Consider the following 12741-nt stretch of genomic DNA (forward strand, 5'->3'; position numbering starts at 1 on the left):
TCAGTGTGTTCAGCTGACGGGGTGATATAGAAGACACCTCTTCATCTACACATTAACAGTTTCAGCCATTTATGTCTCCATCAACATTTTCTTCTGATGATGTTTCTGATGTTAGCAATATTTTTTTTTTGCCTGCTCAGCAGTGATGCCGTCATAATGATGATGAGAATTTATTCCAAACAAACTTTTATTGCTACTACAGTAAAGATGAATTTATTACATGAAATGGCACCAGGTAGGCTTGAATACAGTACACTGAATATCTCCTACTGCTGTGTACAACATAATGTCATAAAAAGTACCAGTGTAGAAATACCAGAAATGTGTTTGGGATCATTCGCATTGCATGCAGTAGTTTGCTTATCAGAGAGCATTGACAGGTTTGTTTTTAGTCGTGGGACGTCCTGCTTGATGGATGTCTTGATAGCAGTTATTTTGTGACTACATTTGGGAGATCAAAGTCAGTATGTAACGTATACTCAAAAGGTTTGTATGATATTAAAGGAAAAGTTATTGTTTGAACTACTTGGTTCAAATTAGGTGACAAAACTATTTGGTAAAGTTGAGGAAAAGATTTTGGTTTGGGTAAAAAAAAAAAAAAATGTATGTACATGCTGTAATTTGAGTCATAACTTACGTAACAAAATGATATTCAAATAAGTTAACGTGCTTTTTTCTATCTGCTGGCAAAACAGAATAGTATTTGATCTCTTTTTATTTGATATCAAAGTGATGAAAGTCATTTGTGTCAGTATTAGTTGTAATGTAAAGAGACAGGCTTCAAGACTTTACAGTAGCCTGGTTAACTTAGTTTCAACAGCCAACTGAGAAGGAATCTAGCGTGTGCGTCGAGGTAGTTTCTGAATCATCCATATCTGAAGAAGTCTCTGCTTCACTGAGCAAAGCATTTCAGCACCAGCTGCTCAAATGAGCTCGCTCTCTGCTTTAAAGTAGAAGACTCTTCTTTTACATGTGTAAGATAGAGCATGTTAATAAAATAGCAGAGCTTTAACAACAGTATACATAAACACTCTCTCAATCATTGTAAAGCACATCATATTGATTTAAACAGCCATGGCAGCAATCATTTTTACTTTATTTAATGGAAAATAACTAAACATAAAAGAGATGATTTTCATATTATGACTTTTTTCAATCACAAGGCTGAGTTGGATTCCACTGAGAATGTTGAACCATGAAGCCCCTGGATCGAATTACAATTAGTGTAGTAATATGTAATATATTGAGTTGTGGTGAATGAACAGACGTTCTCATTTCCATCTCTGCTACAAAAGCTGCCATCATACATCCGCAGCCTTCATTCAGTGGAGAAACCATGTAGATCACATGAGTGTCTCCATTGGTGTGCGCTGTGCCTGCGGGGTTCATCACTGACTAATGGCCTCCAACCAACTCAGGTGAGGGAAGAGTACATCTTCGCTCAGCACTCTGACGGCTCCTCAGATGTAAAGAGACTGAGCTAAGAACAAGCATGTGATGTTGGATCTCAACGGTGACCCGTTTGCTTGGTTGTCACGTGCCTGATTGCCGGCCGTGCTTTGGTGGCACGTGGCCACTCAAACATAATGTTACATTAAATTGATGCATGTGTAGGGTTGAGCAGATATATAGGTTTGGTGTTAGGGGAAATAGGCTTTTGGGAGGTGTGCTGTACACTGTAAAAAAGGATTTGAACAATAAGTCATGTTAACTTCTTTCTGTCATTTACTTCAACTTATCATGATGATTTATAAAATTTGAACTCGATTGTATAGGTTTTCGGTACTCCAACTCAGGTATTTAAGCCAGTTCAATGAAATGTAAATTTCAAGAAGTTAAATGAACTGAATACTGTGAGTTATAAGTATGGCTATGTCTAACAGTCAAAAACAAGTGCCAATAACTGCAGTTCCTCAAACGGCCACTTGAGGCTTTAAAAGCGATTCAATTTCCATAGGACCCCATGTTAAATTGTCTAACTTCTAAGCAGAAATACAAATGCATACAGCTTGCTACAAAAAAACGTATCTTCTTGGTCTCTTCAGTTAATTTGCCCCTTCATGAACTGTACAGAGGTGACTTGTATATAACTAATACATTTCAATTATATTGAGGCTGAAAGTTATGCATAATCGAGAGCGTGGCCGCTTTGAGTGACAGGTGGGTGCCGCAGCAGGTCGCAAGCTGTCTGTCTGCTCAGCTGCGTCACCAACCTATGTAAATACCAGACGGCGAACTAACCTAAGCCACGCGGCGGACCAATACGTTTTGGCAGCCGGATCACGAACGTGACCTGAACCTGACCACGCAGTACGTCGGTTCAGCGAACCAAGCGGCGGATGAATATGGTTAGCCAGCGAGACGATGAACGTCAACCAACCGACCATTGACAAGCGGCGCACGGCTCGGAAGGACAAAGGCGAAGTGAGGTGAGTGGATGCGTCAGCAATATCAGTCAACCCAATTCGTAAATGTATAGAAAGTATCTGCTGTCATGTTATTATATTGTCTGTAAATGCATAACGCTTAAAGTGTAATGCAGTTGGTCCAATATGGCAAACAGTCTAGCGTATAAGTTCGTTTTTAATGGTCACATTTGAGCCGTGTAAATCCTCATAACCGGTCTAATTGGACCCGAACACGATATAATGTTAATGAACAATAGTGTACGAATCCTATCAAGAATGTTTCAGAGGGCATTTAGAAAAAAGTAATTTAAATAAGCTAATGTTTTTGGGCAGCTTCTCAATGTAACTTAGCCGACGTTTAGCAACATGGCGGTCTCCAGACAGTAGGCTACGGTAAGCTTATGGACTATTTGTTGTCTGGCTAAAATGTCAGTAGCTAAGTTAGTACATTTGAAACCTAATTAAATTGAATATTTTAATCAGTTTAAATTTCTGCTGGCTGGCTTCTTAAACTGCTTTTGGCTAAACACGGCCACTTGAAAACGGGAACTAGCTAAGTAACTCGGCGCACATGGTGTAGCTTAACCTACATGGTTGTGAAGATAATTAGCTCGCTAGCTAGTTAGCTAGTAGCTTACTTTAGCGAGCTATCTGTGTTCGCGCCACTCTAGCTTTTTTAAAAATCTCCCCCACCACAGGGCTTTCCACCACGGGTCAAGTTATTTTAATGTCATTCCTGCTCATGAATTCCCTCAGTTTCTTATGATTTTGTTAATTTAAAAAACTCACCATAGGTTATGGAAACTACCTCGGATCCTAAGATCATAAATTGATTAGAAGCTCATTGTTCTGTGGCTATTGTGTGCATTTTACTCTCTTAAATGAAGTTTGTAGTTCATATGACTAAAGGTTTTGCTATATCATGTTATATTGATTGATTTTCTGTGTTTCAGGTGCCGATGGTTCATTCATTGAGTTTGGTTGCTGTTGATGAAGTGGAGTTGTAAGTTCTGCAGTTTTGCCTCATACAATGAAAAAACAATTGTGAGTCATTACAAAGACAATCATGGACGTGGAAGACGGGGTTTCAGCTGTATATACCCAAACTGTCTAACATATCTCTAATCCCATGTGGAATTTACGCAGCATATAAAGGAGCACAAGAAAGTAACCAGTCCAGTTGCTAAAATTCGCTGTGAACTTTGTAATTTTTCAGCACCAAGCAAGATAAAACAATTTTCTTCATTTAAAAGGACATTTGCAAAGGGGAAACGTGTTAAGAAGTCAAAGAAAGGTGAGGTCAACTACTGTCCAGATCCACCAGAAGGACAGAGTTCTGAAAACATGGAGGAAAAGCGAAAGATGTTGGAGGTGGAAATGCTTAACAAAGACCCTGATCACCAGCTGGTGGAACACCTGATGACAGCTACGTTCCCAGCGCCGAAAAGAGATTATTGGAGATCAGCCACTCGTCGCAGAGGTCCTTTCCAGATGGCCAGCTCTGTTCCTTGAGAGACAGGTAGGCAGTCACACTGCTTGTCATACTGTGTAAACTGCGTGTCCTATTCAGAAATGTTGTTTGACTAGTATTTACTATCTGTTTGCGTCTCCTCAGATAAGGGCAGAATTCAAGAGAGTCGTCACCACAGACCTTCTCGAGTGTTTTCTTGACGGACTTGATGGCCTGGTCCCAAGACTGCTGGAGGTCTACAAAGCTGCAACCATGTCTGGAAAGAAGCAGGCACTCAAAGACATTTTGAACTGTCTTGAGAAAGATGTAAGGGGTTGCTGATTATTTGTAAATTGATGCTATGTGTGCTACAACATTGTCATCTCACTGCATATTTCTCGGTCTTGTAGGACACAAATGAAAGGAGGACTGCTGCTTTGCTTGGCCTGCCACATTACATATCCGAAGATCCATCAGACGTCATCAGGATGTGTGACGTAAGACATTATGTATTTCCTTAATGCAAAACTGTGGTTACGTGTATAGATTTTAACATAATTGTGTTGTCAGATATTATGTAGGCCCTCTGATGCATTGAGGAATCTGAATTTTCTTTTCTTTTTTAAATGACCTCAACGGCAAAGTCGGCATCGTTGTGTAGTCATGTGAAGATGGAATAACATGTCCTATAGGTTGTATGATGACAGTAAGAAGTTTGTTGCCTCTCTACTAGAGCAGGAAAGTCACCCTCAATTTGAGCACAGGCTGTTCATAGATAAATAGAAAGGAGTTTGCGAACATCCGAAGAACAATTTTAGTGACATGAATTAGCCTTGAAGACAGTGGTGGAAGAAATACTCTGTTACAAGTGTAAGTCCTGCATTCAAAATAATGCAGGACCTGCATAGAAAGATAAGACTGTCGAATGCGTTGATGTGGCTAGTCAATATGGGCCCAAAGTTAAGTGGTTTTTTTTAGCTCTCTTCACGCCGAAACCCCATTCAAGTGAATGGAGAAATTTTGCTCAGTTTTTCGGGAAAACCGCTGGGTGATTCTCTCTAAAAAATACTTAGCACACGACTCCCGATCAGGCCGCACGTTTTGATGTATTTTTTGCGCAGGTGTTGGCAACGCCGTGTGAGGAGAAGCGCGCCAAACTTAATGGATAAAGATTATTATTATGATAAAGCTCTATGGATTATATACTGTGCTTTGGCACAGGCAGTTTTACTGCCTTTGCGCTACAAAGCCACACTGAATAAGAATCTGTAAAGTGACTGGTAACTAAATATATGGAGTGAAAAGTACAATATTTACCTCTAAGATTTAGTGGAGTAGAAGTAGAAAGTAACATAAAATAATCAAGTACAGTATAAGTACCTCAAAATTATACTTAAGTGGAGTACTTGAGTAAATGCACTTAATTACTTTCCCTCACTGCTTGTAGAGCATATGTACTTAAAGATGTAAAAGGTCAAACACTATTATTTCTGCTTTTGAAGGCTCATGGTGAGACTGGATGCAGCCATGAAGGGGATGCAAGTTGGCCTTCTGATAGGCTACGAAGGTCCGGAACGGGATGCAGTTCCAGGCGAGGTCTTCAACGTCGCAGTTGTGGTCGAGGAGACAATTGTGCTCCATAACATGAAAGATGTGCCATGCAGCTTTGCCATGCTTATGGGCATTATATACTCTGTGAATCTTGAGTATCCACAAGCCATGAAGTATTCCTTCGAATTTCTCCAGCGAGTGGTGATGAAGATCAAACCAGAACAAGCCTCTGCAAGAGTACATGGATTGAGAAACAAACTCCTGAGGTACAAATTGTAAAAGACAGAAAAGGACTCAAGATTTGCTAAATCCTGTCAGTTGGTCCTGTTAAAATTGTGCTCATTGTTCTTTTTCTTTTTTTTCATACAGTTACACATTCAGTGCAGTCTCTCACTAGAACGCACACCCACTCTTTTATTCCAGAAATTGGAATATAATATGTATGTGTATGTGTATATGTATATGTATATGTGTTTTCTTTAATATATAATAACCTGAAAATATGAATGTTGTGTTTTTGATACATTAGAATGAGCACGGAGTCTGCTATGTTTCTGAAGTAGCCCAGAATGGACACAGTGTTTGGTTTGTGTTGTTACGTTACCTGAAGGCCGCTGTAGTTCTCAACCATGCTTGGAAAGGGACGAGTGAGTGGAGGGTTATTCAGTTCATTCGTCAGTAGATACCACTAAATCCTACAACTTGGACACTCATTTGTTTACGGTTGGTCTTGGAGATTTATATGTTAATGTTTAAATATACAGTGACTTTAAGGTTATTCTCTGCTGAGGTGGAACTTTTTGTGAATATTCTGTTTAACTACAGTATGGAAGTTGTTGGCGATCTGCATGTTTTAATGTAAACTATTTTAATGCAAGAAAATAAATTCGATTTTTGCCTCAAGACATGGTGTTTTCTTATAACTAGTCATTTGAAACGACTCATACTTTTAGGTCATTTTAACTAGGAAAGTAATGTCAAGACTTCCTTCTAACTAAAATATGTGAGTTGAAATCACTAGTTGGGACAAGTGAACAGAATGCATGATAATAAGTTATATATCTTTTTCACTCATTTTGCTAAGTTGAAACCACTTATTTGGTCAAGTGAACAGAATGCATGATGATAAGTTGTATATCTTTTTCACTCATTTTGCTAAGTTGAATAAACTCATACTATACATTCATGTGAACTTACAAAGAGCAATCCAAAGCTAAAGTAAACTCAAAGTGATGAGTTGAAACAAATTGTAAATCCAATTTGACTTGACTTGAAAGTTTAAGGCAGCAATTGTACTTACGTTTTTAAGTTGAACCACATGGATTTTTTTTACAGTGTATGTTTCATATGAGTGCTTGTGACTGTTGGTGACTACATGTGCATGCATGTGCAAAATATTAGATTGCATTTCAACTGCCTTCATGTCAGACGACAGCATGCGAGTCTACAGAGGTCTAGTGCATTTGTCCCCTCTGTGTGCTTAAACGCAAGCCCGTTTTCAGACAACATGTATGCAAAATCCATTTTTAACTCATTCGCTCCATGTTTGTCAACATTCATCACACGATAGCGGAAGCAATCTCTGTCTGTCTGTGTGTGTGTACATCCTTTGCATAGCTCGAGAACCGCTCATCCGATCTACTTCACACTTGGCAAAAGAGAAGGATGTGCAGTGTAGAATATGGTGCAATGGAAACATGTTCAATATCAATAAACAAGCAAACAGCGCTCTGTGCAGCAGTTGGGGCGGGGCTTCAGGGCTCTGTGGACTAAGTAGAGCATGGCGTTCTCGGTGGGCCTTTACAGGCCGCCGCTCACTGACAGCAGTTCACTTTTGCTGCTGGATGCTGGATATGCTAACGTTACAACTGAAGTCTTAACGAACGATGGGCGGTTCTCCACAACTCTGTAGGCAGAACTTCCGGGGGACAAGTAATCGGCCCGCTCTGATTGGGCCCACCCCATTGCATTCCAAACAGCAATGCGCTCCATCAAGCAGCAATACGGGGAGCCTAAACATCTGCCCATTCTGAATTGCCATGCCCATAAAAGGCATTTCTGGAGAATTCACCAAGGGACACAAGTACATTCACCTGAATCATGTTCTTCACGATGACTATACAGCTCTTATATTTAGCACATTCTACATACAAGCAGGATGACTCCTACCCATACTATGATACAGTTTGTGTAATATGAAAGAGTACGTTTTTTTTAAACAAGCAGTAAGAATATTTTCAATTTCAAGTTGCTTATTGTTTAGTATAATTCAGGTTTGTTACAACTTGGATCTCATCAATACTTTGGTGACTACATAACTGAGAGAAAAAATACAACATAACATGAAATAAACTGGTTTTATCCAAACGATGCTGCTCTGTGAGGCGGTGCTTCGGCACATCAGCACATCCGACCAAAAAGCAGCATGCTAACATGCTTTTCATCGTCTTAGAGTAGCAGTTAGCATGCCAACAGTTGCTAATTATAACTAAATGCTCAGTGCATCTGAGGTTGATATGAACGTCATTAGTCTTGCAAGTTAAAATATAATGCTTTGACTTAATCAGTCTGGAGCAAAGTTGTGGACAGACCAACAGACCTACATGCTCATATTGTGGCTAAAAACTTTTTAATACATTTTTATATCGCTTGTAAAAAATCATAATACTTTTATTCAATAAATATATATTTTGATATTCTTTCTTGAACAGTTGATAAAGCAAATTGTTACGTGGAATAGGCAATATAGAATCAACAATGCAACAAATCCTAAACCAAAGTATACTCAATTAAATCACCACAAAGTTCAAATGTCTCGCATGCCTGATGGCAGCTTCCTACTACTCTCCTAACAGGCAAGTGAGTGTTGGGAACTCCACCTTGGGAAGCGAGCGTAGAATAAGTAGCTTTTTCAAAAATGAAATGACAACTGGCAATGAGAAGTGATCAGCATTACGGGAAACAATGGGATCAATATCTTATCATGGCACTATGGAGATGATGTTTCTCATGTTCTTCTTCATTTAAAAAGCGTTGCTATCGCTGCTCTTCTTTTCTCTCTAGCAAGAACAATGCATTGAAGTAGGATCTAAATTAACCTGGCAACTCTGGGTGAACGGATTGAGTACAATCACATCCAGTTCCAGTGACAACACCAAATACTGCTGCCTTGCACAGCACAAAAGAAGCACAACTGAAAAAGCATTTATTTATGGATTCCCATTCCCTCCTGATTCTGCTTTTAATTGGGATTTCTGCAAACTCAAATGCATACGCCGTATGCCTTGCATACACACATGCACTCACACGGCCAGTGAGCGATGAACAGAGCAAGTCCTTTCCCATTGATTTCTGCTTTTCATTATGCTGGTGCGAGCACTGGGGGTTATTTCACAAAGCGCTCTCTATCACCTGCGTTCTTTTATGAAATGGAAATTACAACCGTGGGAGAAAAAGATCCCACCCGTCGTTGTCAGAGCTAGTCCAACTGAGTCTGCTGGGACACATTCACTGACACACTGTAGGCGGGAAGACACATCCGAATCCATGGTCAGCTACTGATCTGTGCTTATTCATCTGTAAACTGTTTCCACACAGCATCTAGAGGGCTTGGCAGCCATCCTAAAGACTGATTAGTTACTGAGAGAAGCCATCAAAATGTTGTCTGCGCGGTCTGACATCGCAGCTCACACCTGCTCGCCTTTTCACAGGCTCCCCTGTGTGAGGATTCGTGATAGCGATGGCGGATGGAAGGGGTGTTTTAGAAATGAAAAAAGAGAGAAAGCAGGAGAAAATTTGTGAAAAGGCTACTCTCGTCTGAGTGCCTTGGTTGTTTTGCCAACATCTCTCCACGTCCACCTGTCTTTCCCCCTGTATTCCTTCCTTTCACCTCCTCCTGCCTTTCTTGTGTGGATCTCAAACGCAGACTGCCTCCTTCCTCATTTCAACCCCCACTCACACCCACCCATGTCCTGACTCTACCTTGCCTTTCTCTCTTGTCTCCACATCTTTATGCCAGTTGCTTCATCTCTGCCTTCACACACGCACACACACCCACACACCCACACACCATCCGCTGATTCATCCTCCAGAGGAAAGTATTTGGTCCAACAGAGAAGACGCCTCACCGTTCCATATGTCGTCTTTGCGCTTCGCTGTACCCCAAACTTTTTTTTTTTTTGTAATCACAGCAGCTTGAACCTAAATACTTTGCTCTCTCCAGAATTAATCGTTCTGATCGTGAGCTATTTCCAGTGGTACTGGCAGAAACTCTAGACCCCCTGGACAGAGCTCACAGCAGGGAGTTTCTATTATTCCTGGTATGTTCCAAGGCCACTGGGCCAGCTTATGCTCATTTGGACTTTCGTTTGGCAACATAATAGCCCTTTTCACAGAAAACACTTTGGCATGTCACAGAAATAAAAGCACGTGTGTGAAAAATAAAATTCATGATGGTTGAAGCTGGTATTGTGCATGCTGGCTTACCGTCACTCTGCCGTGGATTACTCAGACACTTATAGAACAGAGCCGTCGTTAATGTTATTAGCAACACCTGCGCTTGTCCTCCTATGACAATTCAAAGTGTCTGCTATGAAAAAGCCTTGTTGTAGTGAAAGTATGGAAAAACCTAAAAGTTTGTTCTACAGTGCTTAAGTACATGTACTTAAATAAATTCCACCACTGACCTTAGCTGAATGCCTTTAAATGCCTGAACTTGAACTTAAGCTTTCATGTACTGAAAGCAATTTTATCTGTCACCAACTAGAATATAGAGTAGTTAAATCTCTTAAAGTTGTTTTAATCTACGTCAACGAACTTGTTTATCCGAGGGATACAGCACCTACACCCAAAACATCCTCACATATCCCTCTTCCCAGGTGACAGACTGTCGTAATATGCCTTGCTTCTAATTTTATGTTGTTTCTTTTCATGTATTCATAGTTTCTATTTAGTTACTCACCTCTCCTCTTGTTCCAGATCACTTCACCGCCTGCCTTTGTGTGTTTTCCCGCCAGTTCTGATGGTCTGCCCCGCCCTGATTAGTTTCCCTCGTTAGCCCTGCACTCACCAGACCTGCTGCTCAGCAGTCCCCACTTCCCCATTAGTCATTACTCACTGTTCATACCAGCCCAGTTCCTTCCACCATGCCACCTGAAAGCTGAATCTAGAATAAATCATTAAAGTGATCCTGTCTCCTCAACTCTCTCTCTGCATCCGGACACAATCCCCGTTTGAGTATTCCCTGCGCTGTGACACAGCTCATGTTTAGGGAAAAACACCATGTGACCTGAATGCAGTGTTGGTGCCCATCCACATTTCTCTTAAATCCCTCCACACACCCTCTCGGTTTCTAAGTGGCTCACATGATGAACACAGGTGATTAGCCCGTGTAATGACCTCTGCAGTGTGCTTACAAGTCGCAGCGCCGCTGTCGCAGACATGGTATCTGTGTAGATCTGGCAGTGCTCACCTGCTCAGGGATGTGACTTCATTATGCTCTGTTTAAAGGAGTTAGTTACAAACCCAGGTATCACTGTGGTATTTATTAATGCATGTCTTATCATGTCAGTATAATAGCGAAGGCCTCATCAGCGTGGTGACTCTCGCGTAAGTGCACCTGTCTCGTGAATCAACACAACCTCGGCATTTCTTGAAGATGTGGATGACGAAGGGATGATTACATGAGAGTGCAGCTAATGGAAGCACAAGTGTGGGTGGGTGGGCGGATGGGATATGTAATTTGGCCTCCGTGTGTGTGGGTGGGCCTGCATGGTGATATGTAATTTGCATGTTTGTGGAGATCTGTGTGAGCATGTATGAATATGTGTGTGGCATAAGTGTGTGCCCATGTAAGAGAACCGTGACGGATTCTGTCCCTTGTTGCTCTGTCCCCACTGGCTGTTTATGTTCTCTCTTTCTCTTCTGCGCCACACACACACACACACACACACACACACACACACACACACACACACACGCGCCACACACTTCTCAGCACCCACCCTGTCCGTCCCTTCCCTCTCCATCACACTTCTCTCCACGGAGCTGCCCAAAAAAAAAATATTTTAAATGGCCCACTCAGCATGGTAAGATAACTAGCTTATCATCAAGGTCTGCTCTCTGCATAGACGTTGCTCACACACTTGCACACAAAAACACACAGCACACAGCTGAGGATTTATGCATTTGCTTACATCCATTCGCATCCACACAGGCTTTTTTTGCACACACATAGATGGATGTACACACAAACACACACACACACACACACACACACACACACACACACACACACACACACACACACACACACACACCTATTTGCTGTGACGCTTATTCCTCATCCTCCTTTCCAGCTCCCTCCACTCCCTTCCCTCTTCTCCCATCCTCCCTGTTTTACTCTGTCTGCCCCATAGGGGAGATTTCACACGGAGTGAAATACAGCGTTGCCAACATATGTCTCAAGCAATCAATTCATGCCACGGGGCTATCTCTCTTGGCTCCCTCTGCTTGATACACCACCGGAGAGGGCTGCATGGAGGCCGGCTCGGCTCTGTTCTCATCATGTTTACAGGCAGAAATCAACTGAAAAGACGCATTTGCTTTGCGTTGTGTGCTTTATTTATGAGCGTATTGACAAATGACAATAAGCAGCCGGCTTCAGCGCTTGTTATTTACACGGTGAGTGGAGTCACTGAAGCCGACGCTTGCGTTTGATGTGTTGCCTGCCATTTATGACTGCGGCAATGTGGAAATTGCAGTTGCCGGTGCAAAGCAGGTAAGTAAAAGTAAAGAGTCGTTTTTTTTGATATGTGAGAATGGGGAGGCGGACATCAAAAAGGGCCACCTGAATTGCTTCTGGCGTCTTCCCGAAGTGGTTTGTTTTCCAGGTAAAACATCTCCGTTGAAATTGTGATGGTGATTAGTCCAGTGTAATGTTTGCGCTCCCTGTAAACATGTCGCCCTGCAGCACGTCGGCCACTCCTGTTCTTTAGCACCAGTGGAGTGGACAGTTCCCTGTGAATTTCCCCTCTCTTTGATTTGGTATTTTTCTACCAGCAAAATAAATGCCCACTTTCAGGGCGAGGGGCAGCAATGCATTAAGAACACAGGAAGGAGGGAGAGAGGAAGAAGAGACAGAGTGGGGAGATAATCTAACACAGGTGTCTTTTTTCTTTTGCTGCTGCTGCTGCTGCTGCTTTTGTGAGGAAATATGCCTCACCTCTTATCTGAGCGGAGATGTGGGATCATTAATTTGCCTGCTTCTTCTCTCCCTGCTCCTGCTGAAGCCTGCCGTCTCACTCGGTTGCCTGTGGTCGTTAAGACAAGGAG

General features: G+C 41.7%; 1 long non-coding RNA gene across 2 annotated transcripts; it reads left to right on the top strand.

Moving 5' to 3' along the window:
- The first annotated feature begins 1763 nt into the window (after positions 1-1763).
- LOC142946036 (uncharacterized) lies at positions 1764-6312 on the top strand. 2 transcript variants are annotated; one of them, XR_012952981.1, is made up of 7 exons: positions 1764-2429; positions 3362-3411; positions 3662-3927; positions 4024-4185; positions 4269-4355; positions 5361-5675; positions 5779-6312. It is a non-coding gene; the product is annotated as an uncharacterized LOC142946036 (long non-coding RNA). The 2 variants fall into 2 exon arrangements; XR_012952980.1 differs by having other exon boundaries at positions 1768-2429; positions 5361-6312.
- The last annotated feature ends 6429 nt before the right edge of the window (positions 6313-12741 follow it).

Source organism: Anarhichas minor, unplaced genomic scaffold (genome assembly GCF_050575085.1).
Source record: "Anarhichas minor isolate MPS153535 unplaced genomic scaffold, ASM5057508v1 ptg000009l, whole genome shotgun sequence".
NCBI lineage: Eukaryota > Metazoa > Chordata > Actinopteri > Perciformes > Anarhichadidae > Anarhichas > Anarhichas minor.